This window comes from Triticum dicoccoides, chromosome 3A (assembly GCF_002162155.2).
Source record: "Triticum dicoccoides isolate Atlit2015 ecotype Zavitan chromosome 3A, WEW_v2.0, whole genome shotgun sequence".
Taxonomy (NCBI): domain Eukaryota; kingdom Viridiplantae; phylum Streptophyta; class Magnoliopsida; order Poales; family Poaceae; genus Triticum; species Triticum dicoccoides.
In genome coordinates this window covers 686,870,221-686,887,448 of record NC_041384.1, presented here as the reverse complement: position 1 = coordinate 686,887,448, position 17,228 = coordinate 686,870,221, and positions in this window count along the sequence as shown.

The window sequence follows — 17,228 nt, the reverse complement described above, 5'->3', positions numbered from 1 at the left end:
ATCAACAGGCGGTGGGGAGACTCACCTTTCCCTGCAAGGAGGAGGAGGCGGACAGTCGTCCCGTCGTTCTACTGCTCTCGGGCGGCCGTCTCGGTCGCGCTCTATGGTAATGTGAGTCCGACTGTGGCTGACAGTTGGATCCTTGTCCTTTCTTCCTCGGGCGCCGCTAGTCGGCGTTCGAGACGTCGCGCCTTGGTCTCGGCGAAGGTCGTCGTTTTGCCGCTGCGGCGCCTCTGTGCGGCAGCCGACCTCGTTCTGCGCGGCAGCCGCGTCGAGGAGCCGCTGGACTCGCTCCATCATCAGGCGGCGCTCTTCGCCCTCGAAATTGTCCAGCTCGTCCGCCGCTGCCTGGGCGGCTCGAATGTTCTCCGCAGGTGTAGCATACACATGGCGTCTTGCCCCGAACAGGTTGGCGATGGCTACGCCGCGCTGCTGGACCGTGCCAAGGCGGCTGGGCCCAGCTGGGGCTGGCGAGCCACCAACAGCGCGATCCATCTCTCGCTGGTACGCTTCTGACAAGCGTCTCATGCTAGCCAGCTTCTTCGCACCTTCGACCAGCTGAAGGCGGCGCGCCTCCAACGTCTTCGCGTCAGCGTCTTCCGGAATGGGCGCAGTCAGGTCTTGTAGCGGCGCGCCAAGTGGGTCATGCGCTCCTCCGCCGGGGAGCTCGTCATGACTGATGACGAGCACCTCGGTGACGGTGCTTCCGCCGCTCTCCGCACGAGGGAGAGGCTCGTTGTAGACCACCACATTAGTGGGGGACGCGTCGAGCGACGCGGTGTCGGAGTCGACCAGCATCGGGTCGGTGGAACCTACAGACTCCAAGTCCACGGCAGGCTCGTCGGCGACGTGGAGTTGATCGAGGAGGCCCACGAGGAGGCTCTCGAAGCCGCCCATGCCTGCGTCGGATGCAGGTTCATCGGAGATGTGAACCTCGCCGACAAGTTCGGCGAGGCGGCTAGCTGCGCAGGCAATCTCAATGCCGTGCAGCGCGTCGGTGCAAACTCCGTCTGGCTTGCCTGGCTGGCTGCGCTTGCCAGGGAGGAAAAGGGTTCCCGTCCAGAACAGGTCTCCGGATGGCGGTGCACCAGGCCCCACGGTGGGCGCCAAATGTGGGGGGTTGGGTGCGACATATGCCAAAGGATGGCTTATCATGGTGGGGGCGAGTAGAACGTCGTTGGTGCCTGGAAATGGGATGAGGCGTAGACATGCACGCCGGCGAATCTTACCCAGCTTCAGGGCTCTCCGGGGAGATAATACCCCTACTGCTGCTCTGCGGGGTCTCCGCATGATCACTATGGCAAAGTGTTTACACGATTGCTCCTTGAGTTGATTCCTCGAGGTAGGAGAGGGCAAGGCTAGCTCTCTCCCTCCTATATGATCTGGTCTAGAGCTAATGGATTCCAACCCTTTGCATGGGTGCCCTGGGCGGTTTATATAGGCCTACCCCCTAGGGGTACAATGGTAATCCGGCTGGACGCGGGCCCAGTCGTTAGTGCCTCCGGCCTCCGTCATCTCCGTCGACTGTTGGGGCCCGCCGACTGGTGGGCACCACCGACTGGCTAGGTACGGAGCCGATAGGCCGCGTTTGCCGCGAGCGGGTCTTGCCAGCTGCTGATTACTGTAGCTGTGCTTCTGATGACGCGGGCTTGGTCATGGAGTCGTGGCAACAGCCCCGCCGCCTGGCGGGCGATCACTATTGCCACTCTCCGTCACATCTAATTAATGGCGCGTGGGCCCCGGAGGAGGGTCTGGCCGACTCTCGGGGGCCGACTGGTGGCGCACTTGCCGTCTCCTGGGGTCCCACTGGCTGGTGGGACCCGCCGCCCCAGGGTCGTACAAACAAGCCATCGTGGGCGCAGGTTTCGGTCCTTCGGCACTGATGTCAGGGCCGGCACGACAATAGTGCCACGCCGCACGGAGATCTCCTCGGGTACGGCGTGCTGTAGCCATGCCTACCCCTGGTAAGGGGCGGGAGCGGGCTTTACTGTAGCCACTCCCCGGTCCTGTCCCTCCCGATGAGGATATGGGGTTTGTTGGAGTCGCGGGCCGACTCCCCAAAGCTGGCTTCTCTGGAAGTCTCCAGTCAGGAGTTGGCTTATCCTGAAGTCGTCCCCGGGACTCGGCCGCGAGTGGGCAGTCGGTCGCCTTGCCGCCGACTTCTCAGAAGGCGGCTCTTCGTCCTGGGGTATTGAGGGGCGCAGCCTGCCCCGATGTCTTGAAAGGTTCTGGGGCTCGGGTTAGCCTACCCGTGGCCCATTACTCCGACAACTTGTGTAACCTCGTCTCCATTCAGGTTTTTTTGTGACAAATGTTTTTCATGTTTTGGCTTGATTCAGTATGTTCTTGCATCACACTTAGAATATTATTACTGTATTACTTAGAGCCAAAAGAGCAACCCAAAATATTTAGCTGACCACTTGAACAATTTGCCTTAAGTGCCTGGTCCAGGTGTCTAGCTTTGGAAACAAATAAACCCAAGCCCCTATTTGGGAGCATTGTGAAGTTTTGCTGACTTCAGCAGCACAGTGAATACATAGCATTGAACACAAATACTGGCGATTTTAAGTGAATGATGGCCTTCGTCGAAAACCCGGACAATGAGAACTGCACTGACCACAAACTGCAATTTTCTATGACCACATTGCATATTTCTCAAAATTCTGTGATTATGCCATGATCATTCAACTTATTTCATACTGTACTACACCGTTATTGTATAGATCATGAGATTTTTTTTAAGATGAGTAGGCCTTCGAAAACTACCTTTCATTGACACACAGAAGACCCCATCAAGACCAGCACATTTTTCAAAATTCGACAAGAACTTCCCTGAAAAATAAATTTATTGCAAAATACCCATAAGCTCCAGAAGGTAACTGAAGTAATGAACTTATTAACAAAAGCATTGGTCCACTTTTTTCAGTAAATAGCCAGAACAGCAAAGCATAGAGGAACATGAATTTGATCTCCGAAGTATTACGACCCATAATACAATCAATAAAAAATGCTGACTCGTCTGCAAATTCCTACAGAAAAGACATGTACCATTGGCCACATGACACCGCTTATCTATTGTCCATACTCATTTTTTCGTTATAGATGAATATTGCTTGGAGATTTTATTTTGAAGATACTATGTGCAATATCATATTTAATGCCACGAAATTTGACCATTTTAGAGAAAAATCTAACTTAATACATGACATATGGATCAGGCATCGAAACAGGCATCCAATTGATCAATATCAGTGAAAACAATGCAGATAACTCAGTTAATCTGTTCCAGCCAAGTAGGAAACAAATGCTCATGCATATATCTTCTAAAATCATGTTCCAATTCAACACATCGCATACTTTGCTAAGTTGGAAAGAAAATTTACATACTTACGCTGGCTGCGATAGCTAATTGTCTCCACACCCACAGCCATGTCCCTTAGGTATCCATGCCCAGCCCAACATAGGTTTAAGATCCTGGATCAGAAAAATGAATGCAAGAAGTATCCACCCATGCAACCATATTCTTGAATGTTGCAGCTAGCGTAAGTATGTATTTTTTTCTTAAAAATGAATGCAAGAACAAGCTTGACCTGGGTAGGGTAAGGGTGTAATGGCTTTTGATTTGGATCTTAAACCTATTCTTCAGAGCTCCAAATTCCCTATCAAACGTCACTCTAAGGTTGGAGTGTCCGAGATTGAATAGTTCCTGAGGAGTTCTTGGATAGTTTCTACCAGAGAACTCGTTCATATTGTACCAAGTTTTCCTGAAGGGTGGAAGAACGCCCGGCCGACATGCATAGGCCGCATCTCCTAGGTAGAACTTGCCATCGGGGATGTTGATGCCATCACGACGACTCATGATGTCACTGAGAATGTTAGCATCATGTGTTGATCCTTCCCAGTCAGCCAACACATATGTAAACTTTAGATCAAAGTCAATAGCACAACAAGCACATTATGGCTTGCAGCTTGTGACCTCAGCACTCTAGCAATGACATGAGTACCATCTATTGCTCCAATGCAATCCTGAAATGGCATTACAAGATGCTGTTATGGCCACAACAGAACAATAAGAACATATCAAGGCATGAACCACATACTGTCAGTGCTCATCTTGAAGTATGGATACCATCTTGGGCTAGTGCGAATCGTGGCAGGATTGCAATTAAATATAGCGTGGTAGTAATTTGGAATGTGACAGGACGCAGACTCAAAATTTATTGACGGTTCTATAACTTCTAAGTGCGGCACTATTCCCGGACGGCATAACGTGGGCACGCTTTCTCGGCCACGTACGTGGCGTCTGCACCATAGGGTGCACCGCAATAGGCAATGTCAGCACACGTCTTGTTCCAACAACCGCGCGTGCTTATTATTACCATCGTGCACACTTCTTTTAATTAGAATGTGTGCCCGTCTAGTGCACACATGTTGATCTGTCTAACTGTTTCTGTTTGTTGTGGCTAATCGCAAACAGTTCATCCGTGTGAAGTGTATGCCATCAATCGCAGACATGTTGATCTGGCTGACCATTTCTGTTGTGTTGCCTAATCGCAAACAGTTCATCCGTCTGAAGCGTATGCCCTCAATCGCACACACCTTCATCTGGCTGCCCGTTTGTATTGTTTCGCCTCATCACAAACAGTTAATCCAACTGAACTGTATGCCATATATCGCACACGCCTTCATCTGGCTTCCCGTTTCTTTTGTTCTGCCTCATCGCAAACAGTTAATTGAACTGAACCATATGCTCCGCATCGCACATGCAACTAAAATCTGAACCATGTTTGATGTATCCTTCATCGCAAACGTTTTGCATCTTTTTTGATGGTTTTTTTAATCACCGTTTGCGATTAATGCATCGCACACAATTTCTCAAAGGGCCTCTGATCATAGTGTTGCGTTAGCAGGATCCTGCAGTAGTGATCAAAGGGTGGATCAAGAAGACCAAGACCAACCAGAAGGACAAGATTTCGCCAGAGGAGAAACCTCCCTTGCCGGGCAGGCGAGCCTGGTCAGGTCGAGGCCTCCCTGAAGACGAAGCCAACATGCACAGGTAGGCCTGCCAGGACCAGCGGGGATCCACTCCCCCACCAAGACTCCACCGCTCCACCGCATCGCAACGCAATTCACCAATCGGTGCGGTGTTGAGCCCCCAGGTGGTTAAGTGGCTATCACTTAGCGCGTGGTAGTCATTTGGAGAGAAGATTATCCATGTGTGACACCCGTCCAGACGTGTGTCACACAGCCAGATTGAAGATGACTAAGACGGCGCGGCAAGGCTTGCCGGGCTGCATCCATTACGTGACGTACAATGGCGCATTTAATGGGTTTTATCATAACTGCCAGAGTTAGGTATGATAGCACTGTTGGCTATCTAATCAGCAGATAATGACCATTTTACCATTGTGGTAACCCCTTGACCTATAAAAGGAGGGCCATGGCGGTCGTTGAAAGGATTCGGACCCTCTTGTACCCTTGCACGCGTAGCTGCTTTTCCCGAGGCGACCTTGCCGGGCTCGAGCGCACCTCGGCACTACGGTCCCCCCCCATCAATCCACCAAAGCACACGGCGGCCCGAACCTGGGTAAAAATGATTAGTGTTATCTCTGCCATGCTGCTCCACGACCTCTGCTCTTTGTGCACGTGATTGCCCCCCGCCAAACCACAATGGGCCCAATGGCTCCATAGGTGATCGTGTGCTCACGTGACACCGCTGGTGTCGCGCTGCCTCCATCCTCAACCATTGTCGGTCTGCCCGTGAAGGTTACCCACCGATATACATAACCTCGCCGCCCTGAGTCTCTTAGATGACGCTTGCGAAACGCCCCCTTTCCATCAGATCCCCATCCCTCCCCCTTCCTGAAAGTGCGTTATATCGACTAGAGGGGGGTGAATAGGCGATTTTTATGAATTCTTCACTGAGGAATTTGGAGGTGAGGAAATTCCTTAGCGAAGAACTACTAGCAGCGGAATAAGTACTCAAAAGTAAACATACCAAAACACAAGTATAGTCATCATGATGAAATGAAGACAAGCACAGAGTACAGAAAGCGTAAACACAGGATGAAGACAAACAGACTGAAGAAATTGAACTGAGGAAATTGAGGAAGTCTTCAGTCAAAGTCTTCAAACATAGATACGAACAAGCACTCAACACAGTTATGAGGAAATGAAAGAGTTGAGGAAATAGAACTAGTGAGCTTGGTGAAGACAATGATTTGGTAGACCAGTTCCAACCGTTGTCTCAGTTGTACATTTGGTTGGAGCGGCTAGGTATTTAAACCTGAGGACACACAGTCCTCACCATATTCTCCTTGAGCTAAGGCCACACAGACCTCGCCCAATCACTCGTGGTAAGTCTTTAGATGACTTCCGAACCTTCACAAACTCGGTCACTCGGTGATCCACAATTTCTTTTGGATGCTCTAGACCATGACGCCTAACCGTCTGGAAGAAGCACAATCTTCAAAGGTAACAAGCGTTGGATCCACACAGGATCAATCTCTTCAGTGATGCTCAATCACTTTGGGTTTGTAGGTGTTTGGGTTTGGGTTTTCCTCACTTGATGATTTTTGCTCAAAGTCCTCGGAGGATGGGATGCTCTCAAATGACAAGTGTCATTTTCTCTCAGAGCAGCCAACCAGCTAGTGGTTGTAGGGGGACGGCTATTTATAGCCTAGGGAGCAGCCCGACATGATAAGACATAAATGCCCTTCAATGATAGGACCGTTAGGTGGGTAGATATTTTGGGACAGCTGGCACATAGCACATCAACGGTCGGAAATTTGAGGCTCAAATTCCTCAGGGCTATCATGTTCCTCACTGTGTAGGCAATCTGCACTGGTGAATTCCTAACTCCTTGATGACCCACAAGTATAGGGGATCTATCGTAGTCCTTTCGATAAGTAAGAGTGTCGAACCCAACGAGGAGCAGAAGGAAATGATAAGCAGTTTCCAGCAAGGTATTCTCTGCAAGTACTAAAATAAGTGGTAATAGAGAGTTTTGTGATAGGATAATTTGTAACGAGCAACAAGTAACAAAAGTAAATAAAGTGCAGCAAGGTGGCCCAATCATTTAGCAAAGGACAAGCCTGTACAAACTCTTATATAGATAAAAGCGCTCCCGAGGACACATGGGAATATCGTCAAGCTAGTTTTCATCACATTCATATTATTCGCGTTCGGTACTTTGATAATTTGGTATGTGTGTGGACCAGTGCTTGGGTACTGTCCTTACTTGGAAAAGCATCCCACTTATGATTAACCTCTATTGCAAGCATCCGCAACTACAACAAAAGTAATAAGGTAAACCTAACCATAGCATGAAACATATGGATCCAAATTAGCCCCTTACAAAGCAACGCATAAACTAGAATTTAAGCTTTTGTCACTCTAGCAACCCATCATCTACTTATTACTTCCCAATGCCTTCCTCTAGTCCCAAATAATGGTGAAGTGTTATGTAGTCGACGTTCACATAACACCACTAGAGGAGAGATAACATACATCTCATCAAAATATCAAACGAATACCAAATTCACATGACTACTAATAGCAAGACTTTTCCCATGTCCTCAGGAACAAACGTAACTACTCACAAAGCATAATCATGTTCATTATTAATATGCATATAGGATCTGAACATATGATCTTCCACCAAATAAACCAACTAGCAGGAGTAATTAACACTACTAGCAACCTAGTAGTACCAATCCCGGACTTGGAGACAAGAATTGGATACAAGAGATGAACTAGGGTTTTGAGAGGAGATGGTGCTGGTGAAGATGTTGATGGATATTGCCCTCTCTCAATGAGAGGGGCATTGGTGATGACGATGGCGATGATTTCCCCCTCCCGGAGGGAAGTTTCCCCGGCAGAACAGCTCTGCCTGAGCCCTAGATTGGATCCGCCAAGGTTCCGCCTCGTGGCGGCAGAGTTTCGTCCGAGGAGATGGCTTATGATTTTTTCCACATTGAAAGACTCCATATAGCAGAAGATGGCCGTCGGAGGGCCACCAGGGGGCCCACAAGGTAGGGGGCGCGCCCCCACCCTCGTGGGCAGGGTGTGGCCCCCTGGTGAACTTCTTGCGCTCAGTATTTTTTATATATTTTGAAAACGTCTTCCATGAAGTTTCAGGACTTTTGGAGCTGTGCAGAATAGGTCTCTAATATTTGCTCCTTTTCCAGCCCAGAATCCCAGCTGCCGGCATTCTCCCTCTTTATGTAAACCTTGTAAAATAAGAGAGAATAGGCATAAGTATTGTGACATAATGTGTAATAACAGCCCATAATGCAATAAATATTGATATAAAAGCATGACGCAAAATGGACGTATCAACTCCCCCAAGCTTAGACCTCGCTTGTCCTCAAGCGAAAGCCGAAATCAAAAAATATGTCCACATGTTTAGAGATAGAGGTGTCGATAAAAGTCAAATACGGACATGCGGGCATCATGATCATTCTTAGAACAACAACTTACATAATTCTTGTCATATGATTTCTTATGCTAGAGTAATAATTCAATCACAATTTCAAGTATGAATCGTAAACTTCATTGAAAACTAACAAAACTATAATCTCAGTCATTGGAGCAATTGCAATTTATCATAACATAGGAAAGAGTCAATATATAAGAGCTTTTCAGCAAGTCCACATACTCAACTATCATATAGTCTTTCACAATTGTTGACACTCATGCAATACTTATGGCTATGGAGTTTTAATCGTACATAGAGAAAGATAGGGGCTTATAGTTTTGCCTCCCAATGTTTTACCTCAAGGGTAATGTCAACAATAATAGTTCATGAAAACTCACATCCAATTAGCCATATGTACCAGGATCTTTCCAACATACTGTGCTTTCTAAAGGATAAAATGTAAAAAGGAAGGGTGAAGATCACCATGACTCTTATGCAAGGTAGGAGATAAAAGTAAAAGATAGGCCCTTCGCAGAGGGAAGCAGAGGTTGTCGTGCACTTTTATGGTTGGATGCACAAAATCTTAATGCGAAAGAACATCACTTTATATTGCCACTTGTGATATGGACCTTTATTATGAAGTCTATCGCTTTTATTTCTTCCATATCACACGATCGTATAAAGCTTATTTTCTCCCACACTAATAAGTCATACATATTAAGAGAGCAATTTTTATTGCTTGCACTGATGACAACTTACTTGGAGGATCTTACTCAATCCATAGGTAGGTATGGTGGACTCTCATGGCAAAACTGGTTTAAGGGCATTTGGAAGCACAAGTAGTATCTCTACTTGGTGCGATGAATGTGGCTAGCATGAGGGGGAAAGGCAAGCTCAACCATGTTGGATGATCCATGACAATATAATTTATCTCAGATGTAAGAAACCATAACCCATTACGTTGTCTTCCTTGTCCAACGTAAACTCTTTAGCACGTCATATTTTAATGAGTGCTCACAATCATAAAAGATGTCCAAGATAGTATATTTATATGTGAAGACCTCTCTTTCTTTATTACTTCCTATTAATTGCAACGATGACCAAAACTATGTTTGTTAACTTTCAACAATTTTTATTCATCATACTTTTTCTATGTGAGCTCATTACTCTCCATAAGATCCATATGATCTCTTTGTTTCCTTTTTTTTATTTATTTCTCTTTTGTTTTATTCACTTAGGATCATGGCAAAATAATCAAGCCCTTGACTCAACAGTAATCTTTATTATATATAGCTCACGGACTCGATTACATAGAGGGATCATAAAGCAAAACTCAAAACTAGATGATGCCATAAACTTATTCTACTAGATCAAGATATTACTAAAAGGATCGAACTAAGAAAAACGGTAAAGATAAAACTGATGGTTATACGATACCGGGGCACTTCCCCAAGCTTGGCAGTTGCCAAGGGGAGTGCCCACACCAGATACTCAATTCTTCTTTGTTGGTGGAGAAGGTGATGGTTTTGTTGATGGCGTAGGTTTCTTCCTTAAATTACGCTTGAGGACAGAGTTTTGGTCCCCTAGGTCATCGATCTCCTGCTCCAGGCTCAGTATCTTTTTGCATAGTTCTTGCTTGTTTTCCTGCAAGAGGCGAAAAGGGATAAACTCGATCTTAGGTTTCTTTACTCTATCCGGGAGGCTTGACTTTTTGAACTCCACATGCATGTCCCCACGTTGAGGTAATGGGACTTTGTCTTCTTTTGAGCTCGTCTCCTCCCTTCCCTTGGGCTCATAGTCCTCTTCTTCTTTCGTAGTCCAACCACAATGCTCCACATCCCCATAGACCTTAGGATCTGCAAGGTAATTAGCCACATAGCTTTCTCCTTCCAAATCCTGGGACGACATGTTGCTCTAATCTGCAGCTGGACAGCTCGAAACAAAAACAGATAATATTTGTGTGATGCAAGAGTCAAAACCTTTGGGAGATTATATAATGAATTTTTACCGACCAAAATACGTGTCGTGTAAGAAAACGGAGTCCGGAAAGCGCACGAGGTGCCCACGAGGTAGGGGGGCGCGCCCAGGAGGGTAGGGCGCGCCCTCCACCCTCGTGTCCTTCCCGGACCGCTTCTTATTTTTCTATTTTTCTAAATATTCCAAAATGGAGAAATATTGCCTTAAAAACTGTTTTGGAGTCGGTTTACTTACCGTACCACATACCTATTCCTTTTTGGAGTCTAAAACGTTCTGGAAAGTGTCCCTTATGTATTCCTCCGGGGTTACGGTTTCAATAACATTGGTTTCAACATTTATGGGATTACCTGAGATATAATGTTTGATTCTTTGACCGTTCACCACCTTCGGATTTGTGCCTTTGAAGTTGTTGATTTTTATGGCACCGGAAGGATTGACCTCCTCGATAACGTAAGGACCTTCCCTTTTAGAGAGAAGTTTTCCTGCAAAAAATCTTAAACGAGAGTTGTATAGTAATACATAATCACCTACATTAAACTCATGCTTTTGTATCCTTTTATCATGCCATCTTTTAACTTTTTCTTTAAATAATTTGGCATTTTCGTAGGCTTGGGTTCTCCATTCATCAAGTGAGCTAATATCAAATAACCTCTTCTCATTGGCAAGTTTGAAATCATAATTGAGCTCTTCAATAGCCCAATAAGCTTTATGTTCTAGTTCGAGAGGTAAGTGACATGCTTTTCCATAGACCATTTTATACGGAGACATACCCATAGGATTTTTATATGCAGTTCTATAGGCCCATAATGCATCATCAAGTTTCTTGGACCAATTCTTCCTAGACCTATTGACAGTCTTTTGCAAAATTAATTTGAGCTCTCTATTACTCAATTCTACTTGACCACTAGACTGAGGGTGATAAGGAGATGCAATTCTATGATTAACATCATATTTAGCAAGCATTTTATGGAAAGCACCATGAATAAAATGTGAACCACCATCCGTCATTAAATATCTAGGGACTCCAAATCTTGGAAAAATAACTTCTTTAAGCATTTTAATAGAAGTGTTATGATCAGCACTACTAGTTGGAATAGCTTCTACCCACTTAGTAACGTAATCAACGGCAACTAAAATATGTGTATAACCATTAGAGGCGGGACAAGGTCCCATATAGTCAAAGCCCCAAACATCAAATGGTTCAATAACGAGTGAATAGTTCATAGGCATTTCTTGATGCCTACCAATATTACCAATTCTTTGACATTCATCACAAGATAAGACAAACTTACAGGCATCCTTGAAGAGAGTAGGCCAATAAAAACCAGATTGCAATACCTTATGTGTAGTTCTATCTCCAGCATGGTGTCCTCCATAAGCTTCGGAGTGACACTTGCGTAGGATCTGTTCCTGTTCATGCTCAGGTACACAACGTCTAATAATACCATCTACTCCTTCTTTATAAAGATGTGGGTCGTCCCAAAAGTAATGCCTCAAATCATAGAAGAACTTTTTCTTTTGCTGGTTTGTGAAACTAGGTGGTATGAATTTGGCAACAATGTAATTAGCATAATCAACATACCATGGAGCAGTATGAGAAGCATTTATGACATTTAATTGCTCATCAGGAAAGCTATCATCAATAGGTAGTGGGTCATCAAGCACATTTTCTAACCTAGACAAGTTGTCTGCAATGGGGTTCTCAGCTCCCTTTCTATCAACAATATGTAAGTCAAATTCTTGTAGCAAGAGAACCCATCTAATAATTCTAGGTTTAGCATCTTTCTTTTCTATAAGATATTTAATAGCAGCATGATCAGTGTAAATAGTTACTTTAGAATCAACAATATAAGGTTTGAACTTATCACAAGCAAATACAACTGCTAAGAATTCTTTTTCAGTAGTAGCATAATTTCTTTGAGCATTGTCTAAGGTTTTACTAGCATATTGAATAACGTTTAATTTCTTATCAACTCTTTGCCCTAGAACAGCACCTACAACATAATCACTAGCATCACACATAATTTCAAAGGGTAAATTCCAATCAGGTGGCTGAACAATAGGTGCAGAGATCAATGCTTTCTTAAGTATTTCAAATGCTTCTACACAATCATCATCAAAGACAAATGGTATATCTTTTTGTAATAAATTAGTCAGAGGCCGAGAAATTTTTGAGAAGTCCTTAATGAACCTCCTATAAAATCCGGCGTGACCAAGGAAACTTCTTATACCTTTGATGTCCTTGGGGCATGGCATCTTTTCAATAGCATCAACCTTGGCTTTATCAACTTCAATACCTCTTTCAGAAACTTTATGCCCCAAGACAATACCTTCATTAACCATAAAGTGGCACTTTTCCCAATTCAAGACAAGATTAGTTTCTTCACATCTCTGCAAAACTCGATCAAGGTTGATCAAGCAATCATCAAAAGAAGATCCATAGACGGAGAAATCGTCCATGAAAACCTCACAAATCTTTTCACAAAAGTCAGAGAATATAGCCATCATGCATCTTTGAAAGGTAGCAGGTGCATTACATAAACCAAAAGGCATACGTCTATAAGCAAAAGTACCAAAAGGGCAAGTAAAAGTAGTCTTTGATTGATCCTTGACTGACACATGTATTTGAGAGAAACCAGAATAGCCATCTAGAAAGCAAAAATGTGTATGTTTGGATAATCTTTCTAGCATTTGATCGATAAAAGGTAAGGGGTAATGATCCTTTTTAGTGGCCTTGTTTAATTTGCGGAAATAAATTACCATCCTATAACCTGTAATAATTCTTTGAGGAATCAATTCATCTTTATCATTAGGAACGACAGTAATACCTCCCTTCTTAGGGACACAATGGACATGACTTACCCACTGACTATCAGCAACGGGATAGATTATACCCGCCTCAAGGATCTTTAGTATTTCCTTTCTTACCACTTCTTTCATTTTAGGATTCAACCGTCGTTGATGATCACGAACTGGTTTAGCATCTTCTTCCAAACTTATTTTATGTTGACATAGAGTGGGACTAATGCCCTTAAGATCATCAAGAGTATACCCAATAGCAGCATGGTGCTTCTTTAGAGTTTTCAATAATCTCTCTTCCTCATGCTCTGAAATGTTAGCACTAATAATAACAGGATATATATTTTTCTCATCAAGATAAGCATATTTAAGAGTATCAGACAATGGTTTAAGCTCAAACACGGGATTACCCTTGGGTGGAGGAGGATCCCCTAGGATTTCAACAGGCAAATTGTGTTTCAGAATAGGTTCATGTTTAAAGAATACTTCATCTATTTCCCTTCTTTCATTCATAAACATATCATTTTCATGGTCTAGCAAATATTGTTCTAAAGGATCACTAGGAGGTACGACAATAGAAGCAAGACCAATAATTTCATCCTTACTAGGTAATTCTTCTTCACGGTGTTGTCTACTAAATTTAGAGAAATTAAATTCATGAGACATATCATCTAAACCGATAGTAACAACATCCTTTTTGCAATCTATCTTAGCATTAACAGTGTTTAAGAAGGTTCTACCAAATATAATGGGACAAAAGCTATCTTGTGGGGAACCAAGAACAAGAAAATTAGCAGGATATTTAGTTTTCGCACACAAGACTTCAACATCTCTAACAATTCCAATCGGTGAAATAGTATCTCTATTTGCAAGTTTAATTGTGACATCAATATCTTCTATCTCAGCAGGTGCAATATCATGCATAATTTCTTTGTATAAGTCATGAGGTATAGCACTAGCACTGGCACCCATATCACATAAGCCATGATAACAATGATCTCCTATTTTAACAGAAATAACAGGCATGCCTACCATAGGTCTAGGTTTATCTTTAGCACAAGGTTTAGCAATTCTAGCAGTTTCATCACAGAAATTAATAACATGCCCATCAATATTATCATCCAAAAGATCTTTAACAATAGCAATATTAGGTTCAACTTTAACTTGCTCAGGAGGTGTATATGTTCTAATATTGCTTTTACAAACCACAGTTGAAGCTTTAGCATGATCCTTTATCCTAACAGGGAAAGGTGGTTTCTCAACATAAGAAGTAGGAACAATAGGATCATTATAAGTGATAGTCTTTTCTTCAACTTTAATAGGTGCAGCTACTTTTACTTCTATGGGAGGATGATATTTAAACCACTTCTCCTTGGGGATATCAACATAAGTAGCAAAAGATTCACAGAAAGAAGCTACTATCTCTGAGTCAAGTTCATATTTAGTGCTAAATTTACGAAAAACATCGGTATCCATAAAAGATTTAACACAATCAAAATTAGGTGCCATACCTGACTCCTTACCTTCGTCGAGGTCCCAATCTTTAGAGTTGCGTTTAATTATTTCCAATAAATCCCATTTGAATTCAATAGTCTTCGTCATAAAAGAACTAGCAGAAGAAGTATCGAGCATGGTGCGATTGTTATCAGAAAGCCGAGCATATAAATTTTGATTAATCATCTCTCTTGAGAGCTCATGATTGGGGCATGAGTATAACATTGATTTAAGCCTCCCCCAAGCTTGAGCGATGCTTTCTCCTTCGCGAGGCCAAAAATTATATATATAATCGCGATCACGATGAATAAGATGCATAGGATAAAACTTCTGATGAAATTCCAATTTCAATCGTTTGTAGTTCCATGACCCCGTATCATCACATAGCCGATACCATGTCAATGCATCTTCCTTCAAAGATAAAGGGAATACCTTATTCTTAATAACATCTCCGGGTACACTTGCAAGCTTAAATAATCCACAAACTTCATCCACATATATTAGGTGCTCATCAGGATGCGTTGTTCCGTCTCCTGCAAAAGGATTAGCTAGCAGTTTTTCTATCATACCCAAAGGAATTTCAAAGCAGACATTTTCATTTTCAGTAGGTTCAGTAGGTTGAGGAGCAACTCTTTGCTCTACTGGTCGGGGTGAAGATACCCCGAACAAGCCCCTCAGAGGATTACTTTCCATAGTAAAAAGTGACAGTAAATTTCAGCACACTATATAAATTTTCCTTACCAAATTCCACCTACCAAAGGCGCTTCACTCCCTGGCAAGGGCACCAGAAAAGAGTCTTGATGACCCACAAGTATAGGGGATCTATCGTAGTCCTTTCGATAAGTAAGAGTGTCGAACCCAACAAGGAGCAGAAGGAAATGATAAGCGGTTTCCAGCAAGGTATTCTCTGCAAGTACTGAAATAAGTGGTAACAGATAGTTTTGTGATAGGATAATTTGTAACGAGCAACAAGTAACAAAAGTAAATAAAGTGCAGCAAGGTGGCCCAATCCTTTTTGTAGCAAAGGACAAGCCTGGAAAAACTCTTATATAGAGAAAAGCGCTCCCAAGGACACATGGGAATATCGTCAAGCTAGTTTTCATCACTTTCATATGATTCGCGTTTGGTACTTTGATAATTTTGTATGTGGGTGGACCGGTGCTTGGGTACTGTCCTTACTTGGACAAGCATCCCACTTATGATTAACCTCTATTGCAAGCATCCGCAACTACAACAAAGGTAAACCTAACCATAGCATGAAACATATGGATCCAAATCAGCCCCTTACGAAGCAATGCATAAACTAGGGTTTAAGCTTTTGTCACTCTAGCGACCCATCATCTACTTATTACTTCCCAATGCCTTCCTCTAGGCCCAAATAATGGTGAAGTGTTATGTAGTCGACGTTCACATAACACCACTAGAGGAGAGACAATATACATCTCATCAAAATATCGAACGAATACCAAATGCACATGACTACTAATAGCAAGACTTCTCCCATGTCCTCAGAAACAAACGTAACTACTGACAAAGCATAATCATGTTCATAATCAGAGGGGTATTATGCATATAGGATCTGAACATATGATCTTCCACCAAATAAACCAACTAGCATCAACTACAAGGAGTAATTAACACTACTAGCAACCTACTAGTAACAATCTCGGACTTGGAGACAAGAATTGGATACAAGAGATGAAATAGGGTTTTGAGAGGAGATGGTGCTGGTGAAGATGTTGATGGAGATTGCCCTCTCCCGATGAGAGGGGCGTTGGTGATGACGATGGCAATGATTTCCCCCTCCCAGAGGGAAGTTTCCCCGGCAGAACAGCTCTGCCGGAGCCCTAGATTGGATCCTCCAAGGTTCCACCTCATGGCGGCGGAGTTTCGTCCGAGGAGATGGATTATGATTTTTTCCTCATCGAAAGACTCCATATAGCAGAAGATGGCCATCGGAGGGCCACCAGGGGGCCCACGAGGTAGGGGGGCGCGCCTAGGGGGGTAGGGCGCGCCCCCCACCCTCGTGGGCAAGGTGTGCCCCCCTGGTGAACTTCTTGCGCTCAATATTTTTTATATATTCTGAAAACGTCTTCCGTGAAGTTTCAGGACTTTTGGAGCTGTGCAGAATAGGTCTCTAATAGTTGCTCCTTTTCCAGCCCAGAATCCTAGCTGCCGGCATTCTCCCTATTTATGTAAACCTTGTAAAATAAGAGAGAATAGGCATAAGTATTGTGACATAATGTGTAATAACAGCCCATAATGCAATAAATATCGATATAAAAGCATGATGCAAAATGGAGTATCACTCCTCAGTCAGAACAAATTCCTCAGAGACCAGAAGAACTTCATCTCTGTCACTGAAGAATATGACTGGACTGTATGAGATTTCCAATGGCTTCACTCGAAGGGATTGGTAGGTGTAGGATTTTGAGTTCAGCATCAGATGTAAATTTTTCCTTAGTATTTCCTCGACCCCCTTTAACAGTACGGTGTTTCCTATGACTCAAGAAAGAGAAAATGAAACTACGAAAACAAA